This window comes from Schistocerca piceifrons, unplaced genomic scaffold (genome assembly GCF_021461385.2).
Source record: "Schistocerca piceifrons isolate TAMUIC-IGC-003096 unplaced genomic scaffold, iqSchPice1.1 HiC_scaffold_424, whole genome shotgun sequence".
Classification (NCBI taxonomy): Eukaryota; Metazoa; Arthropoda; class Insecta; order Orthoptera; family Acrididae; genus Schistocerca; species Schistocerca piceifrons.
This window is the reverse complement of record NW_025728650.1, coordinates 96,991-102,990: the sequence shown is the minus strand read 5'-3', so window position 1 is coordinate 102,990 and position 6,000 is coordinate 96,991. Positions and strand designations below refer to the sequence as shown.

Below are 6,000 nucleotides of genomic sequence, written 5' to 3'. Positions count from 1 at the left end.
CGGTGCATCGAGCAGCTGTGTCGCGTGTCTCGCCTACTTGCTGTGCGTCAAATGTGCCACGGAAAGCGGCGATTGCGTGTGTTGGGAGAAGAGGCGAATGCTTCTTCTGTGGCGCGGCTACAGTATAAGAACGCCAACGGCCATACCATGTTGAATACACCGGTTCTCGTCCGATCACCGAAGTTAAGCAACATCGGGCCCGGTTAGTACTTGGATGGGTGACCGCCTGGGAACACCGGGTGCTGTTGGCTCTATCTCATTTTTTCCTTTTTACGTCGCTACACCTGCCACGCCTCTTTTCATACTGACGTTCAGGTGTGACAAAGATGGTTCCACAGGCATTTTAAACTACTGTATTAAACGTAAGATACGAAATTACAGTAATGAACTCAGATTGAGCAAGAATGCGCGAAAGAAGAGTGCTAGGAACTCCTTGAAAGTAACGAAACACTACGAATCGACACATGTGTTTGTGAAATGACTCAGAGCCTACTGTTTTGTAGCAGTGCTAAATTCCAAAAACTAACAAAATAAATAAATTAAAAAAAAAACACAACTGTTCTGGACCGATCACCGAAGATAAGCAACGACGTTAGTACTCAGATCGGTGACAGCCTGGGAGTTCTGGCTGACTTCATTTTTTGCTTTTTTGTCGCTGCCCCTGCCAGCCCTCTTTTCATGCTACCTTTCCGATGTCACAAACATGTTTCCACAATGATTTAAAACTGTTGTAATAAACGTAAGATACGATAATAAGGAACTCAGTTTGAAGAAGAGAGTGCCAAGGAAGGTTTCCAAAGTGTCTCTGTAAGTAACAAAACAGTATGAAAGGACAGAAACGTCCTGAAGTACGTCAGGGCTTATTGTTTTGTAGCGGTGTACAACTGCAAATTTGTAAACAGAAATTTATCTTTCGCCGCTAGAAGAGATGGATGCTTTGGCGAAGCGCCTGTGTCTTCTGTCCTAGTTTTCGCACCTTTCCCCGGCACAGAGCTGCTCTATTAGCTGCGAACGGCCGCCCACGGCGTCTCGCAGATGTTTCTCGTGCTTGTGCCGTCAAATGGACCGCGACCCGAGCGGCAGCGAGCGGCAGTCGAGCAAAGTCGGGACAAGTCGGGACGGAAGGGGGGCCAGGCGAGAATGCACCGCGCAAATTACGCAAGTATCTGGAAGCGCGGCGCGTGTCAGGCAGGTGAGAAAGCTTCCGTCGGTCCAGCAGGACACTGCCACAGCCCGCGCAGCCACCCGGCGCCCGGCCGCGCGCACGCCCTAAAGATGCGTCGCCCGCGAGTGTCGGAGGCCGCACGCACCAAACGAATGACAGGCGGTGCATCGAGCAGCTGTGTCGCGTGTCTCGCCTACTTGCTGTGCGTCAAATGTGCCACGGAAAGCGGCGATTGCGTGTGTTGGGAGAAGAGGCGAATGCTTCTTCTGTGGCGCGGCTACAGTATAAGAACGCCAACGGCCATACCATGTTGAATACACCGGTTCTCGTCCGATCACCGAAGTTAAGCAACATCGGGCCCGGTTAGTACTTGGATGGGTGACCGCCTGGGAACACCGGGTGCTGTTGGCTCTATCTCATTTTTTCCTTTTTACGTCGCTACACCTGCCACGCCTCTTTTCATACTGACGTTCAGGTGTGACAAAGATGGTTCCACAGGCATTTTAAACTACTGTATTAAACGTAAGATACGAAATTACAGTAATGAACTCAGATTGAGCAAGAATGCGCGAAAGAAGAGTGCTAGGAACTCCTTGAAAGTAACGAAACACTACGAATCGACACATGTGTTTGTGAAATGACTCAGAGCCTACTGTTTTGTAGCAGTGCTAAATTCCAAAAACTAACAAAATAAATAAATTAAAAAAAAAACACAACTGTTCTGGACCGATCACCGAAGATAAGCAACGACGTTAGTACTCAGATCGGTGACAGCCTGGGAGTTCTGGCTGACTTCATTTTTTGCTTTTTTGTCGCTGCCCCTGCCAGCCCTCTTTTCATGCTACCTTTCCGATGTCACAAACATGTTTCCACAATGATTTAAAACTGTTGTAATAAACGTAAGATACGATAATAAGGAACTCAGTTTGAAGAAGAGAGTGCCAAGGAAGGTTTCCAAAGTGTCTCTGTAAGTAACAAAACAGTATGAAAGGACAGAAACGTCCTGAAGTACGTCAGGGCTTATTGTTTTGTAGCGGTGTACAACTGCAAATTTGTAAACAGAAATTTATCTTTCGCCGCTAGAAGAGATGGATGCTTTGGCGAAGCGCCTGTGTCTTCTGTCCTAGTTTTCGCACCTTTCCCCGGCACAGAGCTGCTCTATTAGCTGCGAACGGCCGCCCACGGCGTCTCGCAGATGTTTCTCGTGCTTGTGCCGTCAAATGGACCGCGACCCGAGCGGCAGCGAGCGGCAGTCGAGCAAAGTCGGGACAAGTCGGGACGGAAGGGGGGCCAGGCGAGAATGCACCGCGCAAATTACGCAAGTATCTGGAAGCGCGGCGCGTGTCAGGCAGGTGAGAAAGCTTCCGTCGGTCCAGCAGGACACTGCCACAGCCCGCGCAGCCACCCGGCGCCCGGCCGCGCGCACGCCCTAAAGATGCGTCGCCCGCGAGTGTCGGAGGCCGCACGCACCAAACGAATGACAGGCGGTGCATCGAGCAGCTGTGTCGCGTGTCTCGCCTACTTGCTGTGCGTCAAATGTGCCACGGAAAGCGGCGATTGCGTGTGTTGGGAGAAGAGGCGAATGCTTCTTCTGTGGCGCGGCTACAGTATAAGAACGCCAACGGCCATACCATGTTGAATACACCGGTTCTCGTCCGATCACCGAAGTTAAGCAACATCGGGCCCGGTTAGTACTTGGATGGGTGACCGCCTGGGAACACCGGGTGCTGTTGGCTCTATCTCATTTTTTCCTTTTTACGTCGCTACACCTGCCACGCCTCTTTTCATACTGACGTTCAGGTGTGACAAAGATGGTTCCACAGGCATTTTAAACTACTGTATTAAACGTAAGATACGAAATTACAGTAATGAACTCAGATTGAGCAAGAATGCGCGAAAGAAGAGTGCTAGGAACTCCTTGAAAGTAACGAAACACTACGAATCGACACATGTGTTTGTGAAATGACTCAGAGCCTACTGTTTTGTAGCAGTGCTAAATTCCAAAAACTAACAAAATAAATAAATTAAAAAAAAAACACAACTGTTCTGGACCGATCACCGAAGATAAGCAACGACGTTAGTACTCAGATCGGTGACAGCCTGGGAGTTCTGGCTGACTTCATTTTTTGCTTTTTTGTCGCTGCCCCTGCCAGCCCTCTTTTCATGCTACCTTTCCGATGTCACAAACATGTTTCCACAATGATTTAAAACTGTTGTAATAAACGTAAGATACGATAATAAGGAACTCAGTTTGAAGAAGAGAGTGCCAAGGAAGGTTTCCAAAGTGTCTCTGTAAGTAACAAAACAGTATGAAAGGACAGAAACGTCCTGAAGTACGTCAGGGCTTATTGTTTTGTAGCGGTGTACAACTGCAAATTTGTAAACAGAAATTTATCTTTCGCCGCTAGAAGAGATGGATGCTTTGGCGAAGCGCCTGTGTCTTCTGTCCTAGTTTTCGCACCTTTCCCCGGCACAGAGCTGCTCTATTAGCTGCGAACGGCCGCCCACGGCGTCTCGCAGATGTTTCTCGTGCTTGTGCCGTCAAATGGACCGCGACCCGAGCGGCAGCGAGCGGCAGTCGAGCAAAGTCGGGACAAGTCGGGACGGAAGGGGGGCCAGGCGAGAATGCACCGCGCAAATTACGCAAGTATCTGGAAGCGCGGCGCGTGTCAGGCAGGTGAGAAAGCTTCCGTCGGTCCAGCAGGACACTGCCACAGCCCGCGCAGCCACCCGGCGCCCGGCCGCGCGCACGCCCTAAAGATGCGTCGCCCGCGAGTGTCGGAGGCCGCACGCACCAAACGAATGACAGGCGGTGCATCGAGCAGCTGTGTCGCGTGTCTCGCCTACTTGCTGTGCGTCAAATGTGCCACGGAAAGCGGCGATTGCGTGTGTTGGGAGAAGAGGCGAATGCTTCTTCTGTGGCGCGGCTACAGTATAAGAACGCCAACGGCCATACCATGTTGAATACACCGGTTCTCGTCCGATCACCGAAGTTAAGCAACATCGGGCCCGGTTAGTACTTGGATGGGTGACCGCCTGGGAACACCGGGTGCTGTTGGCTCTATCTCATTTTTTCCTTTTTACGTCGCTACACCTGCCACGCCTCTTTTCATACTGACGTTCAGGTGTGACAAAGATGGTTCCACAGGCATTTTAAACTACTGTATTAAACGTAAGATACGAAATTACAGTAATGAACTCAGATTGAGCAAGAATGCGCGAAAGAAGAGTGCTAGGAACTCCTTGAAAGTAACGAAACACTACGAATCGACACATGTGTTTGTGAAATGACTCAGAGCCTACTGTTTTGTAGCAGTGCTAAATTCCAAAAACTAACAAAATAAATAAATTAAAAAAAAAACACAACTGTTCTGGACCGATCACCGAAGATAAGCAACGACGTTAGTACTCAGATCGGTGACAGCCTGGGAGTTCTGGCTGACTTCATTTTTTGCTTTTTTGTCGCTGCCCCTGCCAGCCCTCTTTTCATGCTACCTTTCCGATGTCACAAACATGTTTCCACAATGATTTAAAACTGTTGTAATAAACGTAAGATACGATAATAAGGAACTCAGTTTGAAGAAGAGAGTGCCAAGGAAGGTTTCCAAAGTGTCTCTGTAAGTAACAAAACAGTATGAAAGGACAGAAACGTCCTGAAGTACGTCAGGGCTTATTGTTTTGTAGCGGTGTACAACTGCAAATTTGTAAACAGAAATTTATCTTTCGCCGCTAGAAGAGATGGATGCTTTGGCGAAGCGCCTGTGTCTTCTGTCCTAGTTTTCGCACCTTTCCCCGGCACAGAGCTGCTCTATTAGCTGCGAACGGCCGCCCACGGCGTCTCGCAGATGTTTCTCGTGCTTGTGCCGTCAAATGGACCGCGACCCGAGCGGCAGCGAGCGGCAGTCGAGCAAAGTCGGGACAAGTCGGGACGGAAGGGGGGCCAGGCGAGAATGCACCGCGCAAATTACGCAAGTATCTGGAAGCGCGGCGCGTGTCAGGCAGGTGAGAAAGCTTCCGTCGGTCCAGCAGGACACTGCCACAGCCCGCGCAGCCACCCGGCGCCCGGCCGCGCGCACGCCCTAAAGATGCGTCGCCCGCGAGTGTCGGAGGCCGCACGCACCAAACGAATGACAGGCGGTGCATCGAGCAGCTGTGTCGCGTGTCTCGCCTACTTGCTGTGCGTCAAATGTGCCACGGAAAGCGGCGATTGCGTGTGTTGGGAGAAGAGGCGAATGCTTCTTCTGTGGCGCGGCTACAGTATAAGAACGCCAACGGCCATACCATGTTGAATACACCGGTTCTCGTCCGATCACCGAAGTTAAGCAACATCGGGCCCGGTTAGTACTTGGATGGGTGACCGCCTGGGAACACCGGGTGCTGTTGGCTCTATCTCATTTTTTCCTTTTTACGTCGCTACACCTGCCACGCCTCTTTTCATACTGACGTTCAGGTGTGACAAAGATGGTTCCACAGGCATTTTAAACTACTGTATTAAACGTAAGATACGAAATTACAGTAATGAACTCAGATTGAGCAAGAATGCGCGAAAGAAGAGTGCTAGGAACTCCTTGAAAGTAACGAAACACTACGAATCGACACATGTGTTTGTGAAATGACTCAGAGCCTACTGTTTTGTAGCAGTGCTAAATTCCAAAAACTAACAAAATAAATAAATTAAAAAAAAAACACAACTGTTCTGGACCGATCACCGAAGATAAGCAACGACGTTAGTACTCAGATCGGTGACAGCCTGGGAGTTCTGGCTGACTTCATTTTTTGCTTTTTTGTCGCTGCCCCTGCCAGCCCTCTTTTCATGCTACCTTTCCGATGTCACA

At 49.8% G+C, this 6,000-nt stretch overlaps 5 non-coding genes across 5 annotated transcripts; all 5 read left to right on the top strand.

Annotated features, from left to right (window-relative positions):
• The first annotated feature begins 132 nt into the window (after window positions 1-132).
• On the top strand, window positions 133-251 carry LOC124749000. Its single transcript, XR_007011766.1, has one exon. It is a non-coding gene; the product is annotated as a 5S ribosomal RNA (ribosomal RNA).
• Window positions 252-1,457: 1,206 nt separating this feature from the next.
• LOC124748999 lies at window positions 1,458-1,576 on the top strand. Its single transcript, XR_007011765.1, has one exon. It is a non-coding gene; the product is annotated as a 5S ribosomal RNA (ribosomal RNA).
• Window positions 1,577-2,782: 1,206 nt separating this feature from the next.
• On the top strand, window positions 2,783-2,901 carry LOC124748998. Its single transcript, XR_007011764.1, has one exon. It is a non-coding gene; the product is annotated as a 5S ribosomal RNA (ribosomal RNA).
• A 1,206-nt stretch (window positions 2,902-4,107) lies between these two features.
• Window positions 4,108-4,226, top strand: LOC124748996. Its single transcript, XR_007011762.1, has one exon. It is a non-coding gene; the product is annotated as a 5S ribosomal RNA (ribosomal RNA).
• A 1,206-nt stretch (window positions 4,227-5,432) lies between these two features.
• LOC124748995 lies at window positions 5,433-5,551 on the top strand. The gene has a single exon (XR_007011761.1). It is a non-coding gene; the product is annotated as a 5S ribosomal RNA (ribosomal RNA).
• Window positions 5,552-6,000: the final 449 nt, after the last annotated feature.